General features: G+C 39.8%; 1 protein-coding gene across 7 annotated transcripts in view; it reads left to right on the top strand.

Moving 5' to 3' along the window:
- The window catches only part of LOC144475568 (protein Fe65 homolog), a 290,011-nt gene that overhangs the window by 238,463 nt on the left and 32,904 nt on the right, over nucleotides 1-18,644 (top strand). The gene's annotated exons all lie outside the window — the stretch shown is intronic.

Below are 18,644 nucleotides of genomic sequence, written 5' to 3'. Positions count from 1 at the left end.
TTGCCCGAAATGTGCCGCCTGGTTCTCGGGCAGCGCTCAGTCTGTCGTCGAGCGTCGCGTGGTCGTGACGTTTGTCGCGTGCGCTCATTCGCCCTTTTTCCCTCTCCCCTTTTGCTGGCGCACATCCGGTCCTGTTTTTGGACCGCTTTCGATTCGTAATCGCGTCGCGAATTATCAATCACACCGTGGACGATTCGCGGAACCACATATGGGCTATTGACTCGTTCGCTTGTGATCCGGTGGTACAAACGGAGGACGCAACACGGAGGCATTTCGCGCGTTGCCCTTCGCGAGACTTGGAGACCGTTTATCCAGTGACGACGACGGCAACGGCAAAGGCGAAGGCGACGACGACGGCGGCGGCGGCGGCGGCGGGCTCTCTGGCCGAATTAGGAGTCGGAGAGTATTGATTGCACGCTTCTAAATGAATAACAATCCCAGCGCGGTGGAGGTCGAGCTTGTGCCGCGACTGCCGTTACACGCTGATCTTCGTGGCAGCTGACTGTAAGTGGTTTCGACGGCCGTTTTAAAGTTCGTTGCCCCTCGGATTTCCGCACCGACCTCGCTCCTTATCCATCCATCCATCCGTTTACTTTTACCCCCGGCCTGCGCGCACCCCTCCGACACCGTGACGCCTCATGATCCTCCCACCGTTCGTCAGACAGCCCTTTATCCGCGAAACGGAGCGAGTCGACGACTCGTTTCGAAGCGTCTCGAAGCGAGCCAGCGAGCGAACGAAAGGGCGAGCGAACGCCGGTCCCCGTAATCGAAGTTTAAACTCGTTGGAAGAAATATTGATTCGCTCTACTGGCGATGCTACTGGATCCGCATACACCGACTGCGTATCGCTTTGCAACCCCCGCGCCCTCGCTCCTTCCACTTTCGCGAACGAGATCTAGCTAGCTAGATCGAAAGAGTCGAGCAAATGATTAATCATCTGAAATGGCTTTCTCAGATAGCGCAGGTTAGAGATTCGGATCGCTAAAATTGTTTCTTGATACTTTGGATCCCAAGGAATCCACCGAGTTCGCGTCGAAGCGTTACAACGACGGCAAGGTCGATTTTTAACGCATTAAGCAAATATCAGATGCAAAATGTTGCTTATAAAGGCAACATCGGAGACATAAATTACTTAATAACTCGAGCGAGGTTAGGTTTATTATCCCATGTGGGATACTGAAAATCATTCTATACAATTTCGAATTTTGTATTAGTTGTATATAAACTGTGAATTTTTATGCAAAATGAGAATTGTTTACATCAATTGTATAGAGCAGTAATAAATTAGAAGTTTCTACTTTTCGCTAAGAATCTTAATAGGTGAAGATAATATATCGACATTAAATAATAATAATATATAAATAATAATAATAATATATAAATAATAATAATAATATATAAATAATAATAATAATAATATATATCGACTCATAAATATTAGCTTGGTACGTAGGTTTCCCGTATACGTTTTTCTTTTAAAAATTTTCGTTTCTCAGAAATATTAGAGGATTTCTTTACATTTTTTCGTTAACAAATTTTAATACGAAAACATTTTTTTATTTGAGACTTCCTTTTTGGGGGAATTAATTTGGCTGCGTCAGATTGGCTTTGGCGTGCCTTAGTATATACGTCAAGTTAAACCGGTTAGTCATGATCAGATGCGTCAGCCAATTCCTACCGAATGGTGCGCTCGTTCATTGAATTTTCAAGCTCATTTACCTCGAAAACAAAGTCTCAAATGAAAACACTATCTTTATATTTCTAACTCATTTTGAGATGTATAATCACTCTCTTCATAATAATATCACAGTGTAATACAAGAGATATGTTAATACATACTTTAGCGTTCTATGTTATTTATAGGTTAACGAAATGAAAATTAAATTACTAAAGTTCCCTATACTCTACAATACACTAAAAAAACACAGCAGTTAATATCATCAAATATAGCTCAAAAGCATTTTAGTAAGGTTTAGAGATACAGGAAAATTCCATCATATTATTAAGTCCTTTCATTACCAAACAATTCATTTGTTAGCAATTAATTCATCTCGCATCATATTACATACAAATCCTCGAGCCTCAAATCAGATAATTTCAAGGATTGAGATATTCTTTTTTATTATTATTAAATATGTTTCCCTTTCTGGTTGCATATAAATCGCATTTATCTTCGCATATGGCGCTAGGTAAAAATCGTGTCCTGATTAGGTTTAATTCCAATTATTTTCGCTTCTTACAGGGTTGAAAGTATGTCATTTAAGGGACGGTAGAATTCGAAAAATATTTCACAGGTTACGGTCAATAACGTCCAGGCAAAATACAGTCTGTCTGTTGGTCGGCTAGCGGATGGAAGCGTGCGGCGTCGCAATTATCAGCGGTTCTCAATCGCGTGTTTCGAAACGGCCGCGGCCGCGTGAAAGTTTATGAAGATTCGAACGGTCGCAGCGCGTTACAGATGGACCGGCATCAGTTTACAACGCGATCGATTCGCAGGCTCGCTAACGAGACGATGCAATCGACAAACAACGTGTTCTACGAACGCACACGCTTCGCTAGCTGGGAGTGCGTGTCTCTCCGGCGCGCTGCGCCGCGCAAATTCGCGTCGGCGGCGCGTGTTTTGCTGAGCGTCACGTGAAATGGATCGGATAGCGGAAAATAGGTATCGGACCTGCGCCGACCTGCAACCGTTTTCACACCGAAACGTTTTATTTCGCTTCCGTTACTCGTGCAATCCGTATTTTTTTATTGTTCAAATTTCGTTTTGCCAGAGGAAACGTTTTCACGTGGCAGGATGCATTTTTAATGGCCTCCAGACCAAGCAAAAATATTCTCGAAACAAAGCAGGGAACGTAATACATTATCTCCTGAACGAAAAATGAAAGAGCTGTGGATTTCCCAATCGGTTTACCCGAAGTTAAGATATAAGGATGCTTATTGGTGTAACTGTTGTAACCTAAGTGCACGTGTAACCCTTTATCGATCAAATTTCTAATAATACGTTAATCTTGAGAACAGATCGATGGAAATGTGCAGAAAGCATGCAACGCCGAGAAAAATTCGAACCGTGGATAGATGTCTCTGTAATACTGATTGGAGTACAAGAACATACCAATAGTTCACAATATATAGAAAAACTCGTACGGTGTTTACTACTTTCACTGTAAAAGTCCTATTGCGAATAATCTTAATTTGCACGCACAACTGTGTAACGATAAGATTGCGAAAAGAATTTTGACACTTGGACAATTTCAAGTTATCTTTTATTTTATATATTTTAGTTATATAGTTTAGTTTATAAGATCATCCATAAGTTACTTTATAATTTCATTCATAAGATCCATGTTCAATTAACTACAATTGAGATATCAGAAACGTGTCAAATATTTTCTTGCTAGGTGATATCGAAACCACTAGAGTTCAAAGCGTTAATGGACAAAACACATTTCACGGTTTCCTGCAGAGCGGTGTAGTAATGGATGAATGAAAAGAAACCGGGTCAGTCGTGAAACAAGTATCTTCCCGAGGATCTTGAAACAGTACTTAAAGGAAGAATGAACTGCCACTCGCCAGGAGGCGTTACCTTTGGGGGAATGGGAACTATAGAGTTCGCTTAACCAATTCGTCACTTCTTTAGTTACTTTTTATGTGCTATAGAGCTGCTCTTTTATGCGTTTTAAATGCGCATTGAAATTTGTACGATAACAGAAAATATCATTAGAAGAACAATACACAAATTCCTATGTTTATCACAAAATTTGTATAGAGACAGTTTGATTTAAATATAAATTAATTAATACATTAATCATCGTATCTTGATAGAACTCGTGAATGTAACATAATCATAGTTGAATACACGTTCAATTAACATATGCATCGTGAACACTGTATTAAACGATCCAAATTAAATGAGTGATTAGTAAGACCATATCAATATAGATAAAGAATATCATTTACTTTTGAGATTCTTTAAAACGTAAGAAATGATAAGCTCGAACTATCACAACCGTTTGAGAAAATATTCGTTCATTTTTCATATCGGAGAAAAATCGAGATAAAAACTGCAGACACAACTGAAACATTGATCCACTCGCGTATTGGTCGGCAGAAAAGCTGATTTCGTTAAGCACCGAACAGACGATCAAATATTCCTCGGTGTATGTAGACATAGGCAACGGTTGCAGTGCAGCTATAAATTCGCAACTCTCGAAAGCGTTCAATTCTCCTGCACTCCTGAATATCATTCCTCAGCGCGGGGGTATAAATACCGGAACGTAGATGGGGATGTAAGACTGAATGGCTGCAGTCGTCGATGAAATTTAAGTTGGACGAGCGATCTTACGCGTGGGTTATAGGCAACGAGTCTTGAGTTTCAGCTGCTAACGTTCGGGATGATCGCGAAAGTTGCGGCAAGTCTGCCTCCCCGGAAGCAGCCCGGCCTGCAGAAAAGAGTCTGGAGGTGGGAGAATTCCACGGATGGATAGCAAGGACGAAGTGGGAGGCGTGCTAGGAGTAGACGAAGGGTTGGTCGATAAAAGCCACCCTCGTGTGGCTGCGTTATTACGTATAAAGCGGGGATTGCGCGCCCGATGACTGCACTCGTATTTTCTCGCTGCACGCGTCGCACGCGAGCGGAGCAGGCGAATTAACGACGCGACGACGCTCGCTCGCACTCGATAACGACGATCGAACCGATTAAGACCGGTGCGTAATCTTGTCGGTTGGTCGGCCCGTGGAAATTTCGCGCTGCGCCGGTGTTACGCGAATATCGATCCCGAGCTGCACAGAACCGCGATCCCGTTGCTGATTTTCTTCTGGCGCAGTCCTCGCCTAGCTTCTTCCGAGCAGTCCGGGCGCGCACTCGGGTCGTGTTAGCTTAAGAAATTTTCCACGGTGATTCAATTGCGAAATAAGTTTGTGTTCCTGCCTCCGCGCGCTACTTCCCCGGACAATTCCTAGCCCGCTCCGAGCGGAATGGGAATTGCTTCGGAACCGTTCGCTGGTAAATGTGTAACTTGTTCGCTGCGTGGCTGACTACGGCTAACCCTTCTCTCTTGGCTCCTCGTGATAGACTGACTTCCGTTTCACCGAAGATGTAAACATCTCGAAGTTGAAAGTTCGTTGCAGTTACTCCATCGTTCTTGGACTTTTTACATTGTCAGCAACAAAAGTTTTTTCTATAGATCGTCCATTTTATTTGCGGTATTTCTGGAAAACTTGATCTGCTGTGATCTTTATTTAATTTTTAATGGAAGTATAATATACGCACAAGTGCTATAATCTATCCGACAATCATATGATGATCATATGACAATAGTATAGGGGAGAATATTTTGTCTACTATATTTTTTTCATTCTAGTCAACAGTGGAAGAGTTAAAGTGAGAGGTACAATGTAATGTATATGAAATTTAAATGTACAAAATTATGGTAGGAGTTCCACGTGAAATATCATTCTACTAAAATACTTAATCTCCTAAGGCAATCTTCAGAAGTGTTTCTTGAAACATTGTTGCGTAACATTGACACAAAATGGAATCAATATAAATTTTATACTTTCCCATATATATTTTCAGGTTTGAAATGCTTGAAAGCACTTTTTGAATGTTTCCGAATTTCGAAATTCAAATAATCCAATAAAGAGTTACATATAAGTTTCTAAATAATATCTCCTGTAACATAATTTTCCAATAACTGCCGTGCGATAATTTTCTTTTTTAAATACGCCCAAACAACGTGCCTAAATTAAATACGTTCCCCTAAATCGTAATGAGATATCTACAGCCAAGGAAATGTCTATTAATTTACAATGGACAGAAACATTTGTATCAAAAATAATTACAAAAGGTAGCAACTTTGATGAAAGGAGCAACGATACCATCCGCAAGAAGATACCTTCCCGTCGTGTTACGTGTTGAATTAGCATCCAAAAACACAAAAGCTAGCCAGCAACTTAGTTTCTTTGCACCGCGATCGGATTTTCAATGATCGCGGCGCGTAAAACCCATAGTCTATCGATTATATTGAATCTATAGCCTGCAATCAGGCTGTAATCGGCAGTGACTCCTCATCCCCAAGCAGGCCTCCATAAACGGTGTCTGTGAACTACACCGAGATTCCCTCGATTGCCTGGCCCTCGATGGCAATCGATTGAGCAGAATTTGAGAGAGCGGAACAATTGTGTCGCGAGGCAGTAATGTCACCCGTCGTGGAATGAGCGTTTCATTAATCCGTTTTTCGAGGGCGCCGGATAGCCGGTAGATGGCAGGGAAAATTGAAGGTGGGGGCCGAAGGACACGGAGTTTTTTCAGCTGGAAACTCGTTACGATCCAGGCACACTCAGCCGGGCCACTTCGCCATTTCGCTTTGGCGACAATCGTTAATTAAAGCCCTGAACGTCCTCCAGGGTGCTTGCACTTGCACTTGGGATCGAAACCACCCGATCGCCACCCTGCGTTCTTCCTCTCGACCCCCGCCACCGCCACCGCCAGGCTCTTCGAGAGAAAACGTTCAATGCCTCGTTAATCGCGGCTTGCCGCTGATAAAATGGATTTTATGGCGTCTCCCCGTGTTCCCCTCAGTCCCGCGAATCCTGTATAATCGCTTTCGAGGGGGATCTATTAACCCCCCAACCTCGGGAAACGCGAAATTCGCGCTCTAAATATTTCTTAAAGTGTACCAAAAGAAAGACTAAAATCGTAACCCAAGAACGATTCCCTTCCCGGTTTTTGGCGTAAATAATATTGTGGGATTGCAGGCGATCCAAAATAAAATTGTAATAATAAAAATATTATTTACTGTCGTCAAAATATAATAAAGAATACATGGCTCGTTATTCATATACATCCAATACTGTCCTAAGGGAAAGCCGCGTAAAACAAGATCGTGTACGCCCATACAAAAATAGAGGATTATATCGAGTCTATATTCCTAAAATTATTAGGGCTTAATGAATAAATCTTGTTGTAAATTAAATGAAAACTTAAATGTACTTTTTAAAAATTAATTATTAAATACCAGAATATTCGTATATCCAATCAAATAAATGATGTTAATGATGAAAATATGATGTTAGTGAAAATCTACTTTTGAACTGAAAAATGCCCGTGTCGTTCGGGGTTTCCGTCGCCAATAGCTCACTCTCATAAAGAATCATAAAACAATTCGGCGGTTCTGTTTTCAATCGCCTGTCATCGTTGAAACTCCAACAATATCCTAGCAGAAAATCAAAAAATCGACTGCGTTTGAAAGGTGGTAATAGTGGGCAGGCGGTGTTCCGCGTGCGGGCAACTATTCCAATGCAATTTTTCGATAGCCTTGTAGTCCTTTTTATTCCTGCATGCCGGGTCGTGTTAATCTTGTCGGATTAATTAATCACCGACCTCTATTGGCCACCGGCGAATGGCTATTGAATGGTGGTAGAACTCCTCCAGACCGGCGATTTATGGTTTGAGGAATCGAGTCACCGCAATTCCGAGAAACGAAAAAATGAACGATCGACTCCTGATTCCTTTCGTCGATGGGTCTTGGAGGTATTACAAATGGACTACTGATAGTTTCTAGATATCCACTAGCCGATCGTGCTCTTTTGGATTTTCTTCTTGAGTATATGATGGTGATAAAATCTCTATTGCTGGAATTAACGGCGTGACGTAAATGTCAGATAATATAATTAGCGAATCATTTTGCGACAGCTTTCTTCCTGCATTCGAGTTTACACATGTTACACCAAGCAAAGTGGACAGATAATTTAATGAAAGTCTTGCGAAACTTATATATTATACCTTCATCAACTAAATTGTCTTCCTCATTTGATATGAATTACCAATAGAGTATTTATGGCATGCGCGGACTTATAAAATGCAAGGAAACTTAACAATAACGTGGTCTTATAACATTATTATTTTCTTTTTACAAAGAAAACTTTTCTTTAATTCTAACATTTTTCCGATGACGTATCAAAATGAGAATTTACATAAAGTTCCGCAGTTTAATAATTAGCTTGTACTTAAATATCACAAGAATTATTTCACAATAATTACGTTGATCTATTAATGTTCAGATAAGATGATTTACTTTAAGACGTTGTTTACTCCTGTTCGAGTGTTACAATTTTATGAATTATACCATATTATCATGCGCACTCTATATCAACGATTAATATTTTCCGACTGAAATCTGGATTCCTCTGGGTCATTCCAATTTAATCACATTGCACGTTGTAACTGCAATTTACTTGTATTAGAGATCTGAATAGCGAGTTCTATTATAATATAAGCGAATACGGCGTAATCGAATTACCTTGTAATTGCAATTGGCGAAGCAATTCAATTATGATGTCGTTGACAATATTAACAATTTAGGCGAACTTTCAAACGAAAAGCATACGAAACATCGTGGCTAAATGCTGTTTGCATAAAATTGCGTGTTTTACAGATCTTTCCAAATTCGTCCATTGTGAAAATCCGTAGTCACTATAAAGGAATCTCAAACATCCAATTCCAGAGCATTTTTCCAGCGCTGTGGATTGCCACGAGAATTCGAGAAATCCGATCAAGCGACATGTAAAAGGATTTCAAACATCCATTTCCGGTGCATCTTTCGTTGCTTTAAATAGACAAAAGAATTCGATAAAGCAGACTTCAAACCCCATTAAACTCGCGGGATTTACCCGTCGTTCCATCCGCCGACGATACAAAGTACAAGAATCGCGACGTGCGTCGGACAGTTTCATTTTTCAGAGCGATATCGAGGCCGACGTTCTTCCGCGGCGGTAAAACAAGGAAGGGCTGCGGCAAGTCAACAAGTAGCTTCCATCGTCAAAGCAACCGCGAGATAAAATTCCAAAGCGATCGCCTCGAAAAGTAGCGATCTCCGCGCGAGCTTCAAGAAGATTTCCCTCTTGATGTTTACGGAGTGCTCGTGAGTGCGATGCACGGAGTTTGTGATCATATTTCATTGCCAGGCCGCACTTGAGCGTACTTACATGTCAGTCTGTGATCACACAGAGTGTGAGAAAGAGCGAGCGAGAGGGCGAGAGCGAAAGAGGAAGCGGTAGAGACAGACTCGATACATAGAGCGGAAAGAGATCGAGCCCCGCTAAAATTAGAATCCACTTCGCCCGTTTGATCCTTCCCGTTCTTCTTCCCTTTCGGCGGCCTCCTGCGCCGCGCGTCCCTCGCTAGCCTAATCATCTCTCCCTCGCTCCCCTTTGACCGTCCTCCTTTTCACTCTGTCGTGTCGGTGGTGTTGGCACGCGCACACGCGCACACGCGCCCGGCTCCCAGCCGGCGCCGCGTACCGCTGTGCGCTGTGCGCTGGGCTGGGGAATCTGGCGAGCGTGGAAAATTCACGTGCAGGAGAACGCGTCCGTGTGAGCTTCAAAGAGCTGGACGCTTCGCGAAATTGTTTTCGCCACCGTATATTCTCCGCCGGGAATTTTCTGCGGAGCCGCTCCAATTCTTGCCGCGGGACGCGTATGCACAACCTCGTTTCCTTTTCCTAGCTAAACCTGCCCGCTGTACGCTGAATTTCATCCGCGCATTCTTAACTTTAGAATGTTATTATAGTTTGCGAATCGAACGTTTCATTTGCTTCTTCTTATGCGCGATTCTTACATGGATTTATATTAGAATACACTCTTCACGACATTTTCTACATCAAACAGAACGTCCGAAAACCGTACAATTAGTAATGGAAAGTATTATATATTTTGACGAATAGATTGCCTTTTTGTTCATTTTTAATAATCCTCCTATAGTGTTCATAAATGTTTGGTCACGTAGGCCAAAGTGAAACAGTATGCATGTGTTTCTGTATACTGCATTATAATACAACAATTTTAAGATTATTATAAGAGAGATTCTAATAGTTAACATAAAAAATGCAAAAGAAAGTAAACATTTAGTTACAAAATTCAATAAATCTACTTGCACGTAGTTAATGTGATAATTCAAGTAATCATATAAACCTAATATAGGGCCTATATTTATGATCGATCTATTTAGTCGAGTTTTGTAACAGCTAGATTGCGGACTTTATGCATTTATTGTAAAAATTAATCAAATTAAAGACATCAGAAAAATGTTAAAAGCGTTACATTGTTTGCAATTCATAAGAAAGATTTTTATGCAACATGAAAATTGTATTGATTCTTCTTCTCAATGATTGCAGTAAAGAGTTGAAAGTAATCCCATAATAGCTTCAAATTCTGTAAATGGTTTCACTGTTTGTCTTTTAATCTACTCAGTTTTCTTGCAAATGCATAGAATTCGCTATCTAGTTATAAGTTACACATCCCCAGAGAATTTCGATTGGGTCAAATGGGATCGAGCTAGACCCTCTTAATCTGATACAAAGAAAGCAAGCAATTACCGATGCTCCGGAATAATTCTATTTGACCTGCTAGTCTTGGAATCCACTTTGCTCGTCTAATCCTGCTCCTTCCATTCCCCCTTCCAGCATTGCTACCCCCATTTCCATTCACTCAGCGTCCCTACTCGATCTAATGTCACGCAAAAAACACCTCGGAGCAGCAACGTCGCTGTTTCGTAGCGGCGCCTCTGGAATTTTAACGAAATCCTCGACGAAGCAACTTTAATACACCCATCGTCTTTACTGGAAATCTCGCCTAAAAGCGTTAGCTCTCCTAATAAGTAACATGGTCCTACCAATACGCGCGCTACGCAAGCGCTAGCAATTCTTTCATCACAGTTTCAACTTCCCTTCAACAATTTTATGCTGTTCCACGCTTGTAATTAAAATTCTTTATCATCCTCCCGTAAATTTCCTCGGATTTCGCTTAAAAGCTTTCTTAAATTACATTTTTCGCTTCGTAGAATATATAATTCTCTGGACTTTGAAGAAATCGTAATCCGTATAAGTGAATCTTTTTTTCAATTTTAATAATCCTTTCTCTTGATAGAATTTTTTATTAATGCTCTCAGCGGCTTCCCTGGGAGTCTCCTTTGAACATTTCTGGTTTCCTTGTAAGCAGATTACAGACTTCATGCATTTTCCATAAAAAAGGCTAAGTGAAACACCGAAATATAACAACGCGCAACAAAGAGAATATTCCTGTGTTCTCCTCATTTTTTTAATTTCAGTTTTTCTTAAATTCTGTTTTGAATTATTGTGACAATTCATTGAGAAAATTTTCATTTCCTACTCGCTAGTAGATAATATTCAACTGAAATGTTCATGAATTTATCGCATATATGGCTCTCGGGCAGACAACAGAATTGGAAGCAGTTCTGCGTCACTATAATATACAGCATCTTATGCGCCACAAAGGAACTACCGCTTTCCATGGGAAACTACTAAGTCTCAGATATGCTGGCACAATTGCATCTACACCAAATAATTTGGCGCACAATACACACAGCTGCAGCGTACCGCACGAATTCAAAATATCTGATACTGCTCTGTCACGGTATAGCAAATACTGCGAACAACTGCAGGTGTTGCTATTATTGCCGCACAGAAACGATTCACAATACCTCTCGGAGCCATAAATATCCGAAAATCGATAAATACTGCACAGATCAAATAAAAATACAGGACACCTACTCTGAATATGGAAATACATTGCACGTTTTCAGTGAAGAATATTCTAATAAAGGTCAGATACGTACTCTCCCTTGCTCAGAAAAAAAGTTGGAAAAAGTGTAGGACTGATTCCCACTAAGTCACTCATGTTAATGCGTTCGTAGAAGTAATTTATTGACAGAAACTATTCTCTTCTATTAGCCCCAATTTCCACGAATCGAAAGACTCGAGTTTAACCAATTGTGAATAAACAACGTCTCCTGACGCGTCACCGTCTCGCTCCCCCATAATTGCCATTCCCTGCTAGGAGCACTATTAACTGTGCTTTATTTGGATATGCGTGTGCGTGCGTGTGGGTGTATTATTTACGCGACCACGGGCGAACCAGTTGCGCGACGGGAATCATGAGGTATAGAACAATCGAGGCAAAGTGAAACAGAGACAATTACAAGACGCAAGAGCGTTGACTTATCCGCAAAGCAATAACTTCAGACTCTTCTGACGAACATCTGACTATTTATGATTACTAATTACTAATTAGTAACTAATTACTAATTATTACTTGATTAACGTTTCATTGCAATATGCAGCAATCGTGCTGTACTATACAAATATTTTTCTAGATTTATATTGACTCGTGAAATTTTTTTGAATTATCATACACGTCTTAACACTTTCATGACCGCGCAGAAAACCTAAATAATTTCATAAATATAAGTGAAAATAATCATACATTGCTCATGCATTACGCGACTATAGTACAACGCTAAAAACCTGAAGATAATATCGGGAGAGGAGAAAATGAAACGCTACGCATAAACTAAATGACGCAAAGGACAAGCAGCAAAGGAGACGGTCGCCCGGTGTATCTAACCCCTTCCATTTTGTTTCGAATCCAGACATTCGATTATTATTGGCTATGTAGAAAAAAGAAAAAAACTGGCCTTTTATGCAGAAAAAAAATAAAGTACAAAGTATATTTAGAAAAAGAGTATTATACAATGACGCGGTTATGCCTTGCAGAAGACGACTGACTGCAGCCGACACGGACGCGTTTAATCAGGTTTAACACAAACAGTTGACGGTGTTGACCATGTCTCATGGCATGATTTCAATGGTCCAATGGTAGCCTGAGTCGTTGCATTCCAACAGGCTAAGTTACATACTGAACAAAAGACGTGATTAGGTGGAGCGAGCAACTGACCCTCCTTGTTGCCGTGACAATTACTTCATTGATATTCTTATTTACCAATAAAAGTAGGTTTCGATGTTCATAGAAAAGTGAGGACTACAATTGGCCCGACTTGTATCTCTATCGGCCCTCCGCCGAAACGACGGACTTCTTCTAAGCAAGCAACAGTGTAACTATATGCAAGCAGAAAAAGTGCCAACTTTTCTGTGGTCTCATTTTTGCTAGAAAAATGTCACACTTTTCTTGAAAAAAGAACAACCATAGTATTATTATATTATCTTCTGAACACTGAAACACAAAAACCATCTGGTAGTAACGTTCTAATTAGAGGCGTACTGGAATTACATTACCCAGTACTGGGTCATTAAGAAATATCAGATAACGAAGATGTTAACAAGGTAGCTAAAAGCATTGCACATCTTTCTAAGGAGCATCATATCTATATCATGGATTCCAAATCTAATTCCAGTTCTTCTGAATCTAATTATTTATAAATCCTTCCCATGGATTAGATTGTACTTGGTAATTTTTGTGATTAATCCAAGAATTTTTATTATATCCCAAAGAATCCGAATATTGACTCCCAGGCACCACTAAAAATTATTAATCACACACCAAAATAATTTGAACATTGTGACATTTACTACATTTAAATAAAACTGATGCGTAAGACACAATTTTGTATGCATAAAATGCACTAACTCGTATGAAATGGAAATACTTTAGAACTCACTGGAAATCGGAAAAACTATCTAGGATATAGAGTCGAAATAGTTTCAAGAGGAAATGGCTACTATGGTACATCCAGCACCGACCACAACCTTATATCTTCGGACGTTAAATTTGATCCTTTACAGCAGCGGCTACAGCTCTGAGTGATTATCCCAATTCAGTTTTCTTGTCGGACGGCGAGGATGTTTTCTGTGGTGCAGTTTCCGTCTCTCTGTTTGTCGAGAAACCCATTAGCGGTAATACCTGGACAGCAGACAGAAAGAAAGCAAAAGCGGAGTTCATCGATCGATCTGTCGAAACTCAAACTGGATGATACAGCGCCGACAGGTAACCTCGTTAAACGGAGACAATCCGGTGAAGTTGTTTCGTTAATTGGACAGCCGGCCGAAACACCGCCACGTTAATCCGTCGAATCAATTATAACGCATTATTCTGCGCACACATACAGATTCCACAGACCGAATTCGTGGTCAAGTCGTTGTCTCTGCGCGAGGACTCGTTAGCAGGTCGTCTAACGCTATCAACGAGGATGGGTCAAGTTTTGTTTTCGGAACCGGATTTCGTCGTTAGTACCTGCAGAATGTTGTTGCTTAATGGCAGTTTTAGGGTAAATGCTCATCGGTTCAGCTCCTTCAGGAAAACTATCATTATTCTTCAGAATATCAGTACGACCTGGAATCGCTTATCATACTTCTTATACATCCTTAACTATCTGTCACCGAATGCGCATCTTGAAGTTGCCAACCATCATCTGCTGTTCTTTTTACGCCGAATCTCTAACCCTATCATAAATTAACAGAAAGCAGAGTAAAATAATATCCAATTTCTTCAAAAATAAGCTGTCGCTAACGCGTTTATAGAAAAAAGCGGTGTTTGATGGTGGCAAGCAAGGATCGCTTAAGGTTCTCGTCTTTATAGCCTGCGTAACTGCCATGGCGACGATTTTCCCCGGGTCACTCGGCCCGCCTCGAACACCTCCGCTTTCCATTAACATCCGGAAAGCGCTGGGTGTCCTAATGGTAATAGAGGCTCTCGCCGCGCCAGATAACAGCAGGTGTGGCTGTCCCTGGTTAAGGAGTCGCTTCGCAGGACATTCCCTGAATCGTTCTGTCCCCCGGGCGAAAGTTCTCGCACTGTTCTCGCAGTAGAGAACGCGTCGCAATAATCGAGTTATGTATGTTTGGCCGAGCTTAATCACGATGATGCTCGCGGTCAGTCAATTATTGAGTCGATGATGAAACAATTTAGTTTTTGTCCACCGCTAATGAGGACAGTCCCGCACTCGGCGCAAGAAATCAATTCTCTTAGCGGAATTGCCTACGTGCGGACCATTCTGCGATAACTGAGTTTACTACTGTACACAAAAGTTAGAGGTTTCGACGAAACTGTTGAGCCTTATGATACTCGTTGTCCCAATTATAAATGGATCTTCAATTCCTCGATTTTATTTAAAACTTCGGAGTTAGAAATGGGGGCTTGGTGTCAACTTTTCTATATAAAATTATATCTTTATGCTGGAAGTTTTGAAGTCTAATTTACATGTACGTAAGGAACTTGGTTAAATGAATAATGTTAACTTTTATTATAATAACGACATACACAAAACGACGCCTGTCCCCACGTGGCGTCACCGAAGAAGTGCCGCAGCCACGTTCTGTTCTCGCTCGCCCGATCGATGATCCCAATCATTCATTTGTTTCACGCACACAACCATGCATTCATGTTCAACTTATTACTATACATTCATATAACCGCACACTCCTTCTTACATACCATACACTCTCACTCATACTATACACTAACATGTATTACTTGTAACTTCTAAATTGTTATTAATAACGTCCCATATTTTTAAACTTCATATGGATCAGCAATGAAAACTAACAATGATAAAAATTGTTTAATAGATCTATTATTGTAAATTCTATAATTTATGGAAAAATTGTAAAATACATCATCTGGAAACGAAACGATGAATCTTCATCGTTATTCGTATATTAGATCTGTTCAAACTGTCTTAACGATTAAGTAGTATAACTAGTCCGTTTTAATATCTTCATCGCATGCTTGCAGCAAAGTAGTAAAAAAAGTGCCCCGAGGCACAAAAAACTTAGTAATGTAAAAAGCAAGTTAATGCGGTGTTTCGTCTAGACAGAGCTATTAAACTTGACTCGAGACTGTCGTAAAACAAACGTTGATCATTGAGGCTTTATTTGGTTTTAAAAAATATGTATCTATAACTAGCTGCCCGAAAATACCTGTAACGTGAATTAAACACCATTAAAATACATTTTTATTCAACTTATTATTTGTAGATTCCATTCCAGCATAAGTATTAAATTACAAAATTAAATTGGATCTCCTTTTATTCGCTATTAAAAAAAGAAATATAATTTTATTAAATTTCTGCTTCTTGCAGTTGACGTGAACAATTTTAACGTAGTATGAAGCAGTATATTCATTATTCCTTTTCAGCATAAATATTAAATTACAGAACGACACAAATTCTCTTTTTCCTAGAAAAATAAACACATTTTCAGAAGTATAACATCTGCCTTTTGCAATTTACATGAAAAATCGTAATATTGTATAAAACGGTACATTTATTATTCTTAGATTCCTTTAGCAGAAATATTAAATTACAAATAACTAAATAAAATGTATTACGGGGTTAAAGTAAGTCTAAAATCAAAGATCAAGTTATCGCGAATATTGGAAAACAATATAACACTTAATAAATATTAAGGTATAGCGCTATAGGAAAACGATATAACACTTTTCCACAAGGTCAATAATTAGCGTATAGTTATGGACAGCCTTTTGCACCGCGTTGACTTTTAGTAACTAGGACGGTCGGGTTCGCGTTCGATGGAGCTCGATCGTTTAGCAGACATTAATCACCACCGGCTTTGACGGTAATGAAACGATTAGCGCGGTAAACGCGCGCGACCGGAGATTCTACCCAAGTCATCTCCTTTTCATTATCTCGGTAAAGACAAATTTTCATTAGCATCATCGAAGAAGATAGCAGTAGTTCGTCCTTCCGTTCAGCATGCGACACCGTGATTGTAGACACGATTTACGAATCATACAGTGGACATGCCACCGTTTCTGAGCTTTAAGTCATTAACGAAGACAACTTGTACTGATAAATGCTAATGAAAACTTAAATCGTCACATATCTCTTAATAAAAAAATATATCGATCCTACGTCGAATAATTTAATCCACATTGAACACGCTATGCCACGTTGTTATAGAAACTTTAGGTAAAATTCATAATATTTAAAGCGTATACAGTATTTTTTATCTCGCAAATTACCAGAAACAACGTTATATTACATTTTCGGACATTGCGAAATTTTACATATCCTTAACATTTGAGTAAAATTTTATGTTTCAACATGTATACGTCTTATTAAATTAAAGGTACATATTATATTGAAGCATATAATATTTATATACATTGCAATGTGACATACGACAAATAAAGGAACTAATAAAAATGATAAAACATTAAATTAAAATATTAAAAAAATAAAAGAAATAAATATTGGAAAATTATAAACAAAAAAATTAACATTTTCGTTGGCTCAATAAAAATTTCCGCCTATCTTAGAAAGGTTTTCTACGTTTCGTTCGTGATTGTAGAACATTCGATAACGTTTAAAATAAATTGAGCAATCTAAAGTGCAAATACTGTAATCTAATTGTAACTTAATTCCAACAAACCATATAAACCCTCCTATTAAACTTTCAGTTTACTGCGGTTCTCTCAAATTAAATATTTCGCTAATCTACGTTCCAAGCACCAAATAATGCGAAATCTACGTTCTACCGCGTGGCCAAATGAAAAAGTTAAATGCGCTATTGCGTGTTAGTAGACTCTAACGAGATCCGCGATAAACCGAAAATGAAAAAAGTTCGCGGTAGCGCGTTCACGGACAGAGCGTGCACAGAACTTAATTTTCCCGTAAGTGGAAAAGGACGACGTTTGTCGGACGTTTGGCGAGGCCCGGAGATTTTACTCGCGGCGAGACCCCTTTTTTTTCCTCGCGGAGGTCGTGAGAAAATAGAGTTCGTTACTCCATCGAAACGTTTCAAGTCGTCTGGCTTGCTAAAAATATATCCTTTTAAGACATGTAATCGACGGCTCCTTGACTTTAGAGCACGACGTATTTTCGTCTGTCTACCGCAGACGAGCTTTTAATGGTTCGCTGGGGGCCTTGGTGGCGCTCGACCTCGCGCAGAGATCTCTGAGAGCACATTGCCCTGTGGAATTCCGAGACGATCTCTGCCGCCGCTTCGGCAGACATTTGGGTTAGCATCTGGATCATCAGGAAACGGACAATTTTCACGGTCGTCGCGTCGACTCGTATTTTCACTGTCTCACCTGCTAATTTAAAAACCCGGAGACTTTATTCCATTCATAAGAATATCTGCCTTTGAGGCACACGAATCGTAACGACTGCTATATTTTTTTGTGATGCATGCACTTAAACATCTTCCTCAGTTACGGTACAATATTTGACTATAGACGAATACGCTCTAGAAAATATTTCTAAAGTCAGCTTCTTCGGATATTTCAATGGCACTGATACTTTTTAAATACACGGTAGATAACCAGATTAGTATAAACGTTAACTTTTTCGAGATTAAATTCTTATTATCCTCTTTATGAAGTATCGCCATTTACATCGTCCATTGCATGGGCAATAATTATATTTTTTATATTGATGACAATTTGATTACCTCATATAAGTTTATATTTTCTATAACTTTCGTATAATAGCAACTACAGAAACCATTTGGGTGATCACTTCTAAGTAAAAGATGTCCTGGACATTAAAGAAAATTAAGAAAGTATAGCAAAATTAATTATTTGACCACTTTAAACTAAATCATCTTCTAAACAGTACTTATTTCTGCCACCAGACTTGCGTAAAAACAGTTAAAAATTTCTAAGCAGACGCCTCAGGTGACATGACCAAAAGCAAAGAATCGAACGACAAGAGTAGTAGTACGCATGACGACAGCGCCGATACGATCTCATAATGTCGGCGGATCGGTTTATGACATGTTCCGTAGTTCACGGACATCTTGTTCAAGGCCTCGGCTCGGCTGGGCTTGGCTCGGCCCGGCTCGTAAACGAATCGGTAACGGCGGATTTCGTTT

This window comes from Augochlora pura, chromosome 10 (assembly GCF_028453695.1).
Source record: "Augochlora pura isolate Apur16 chromosome 10, APUR_v2.2.1, whole genome shotgun sequence".
In the NCBI taxonomy this organism is placed as follows: Eukaryota; Metazoa; Arthropoda; class Insecta; order Hymenoptera; family Halictidae; genus Augochlora; species Augochlora pura.
The sequence above is the reverse complement of the archived record's forward strand: the minus strand, read 5'-3'. Positions and strand labels throughout refer to the sequence as shown.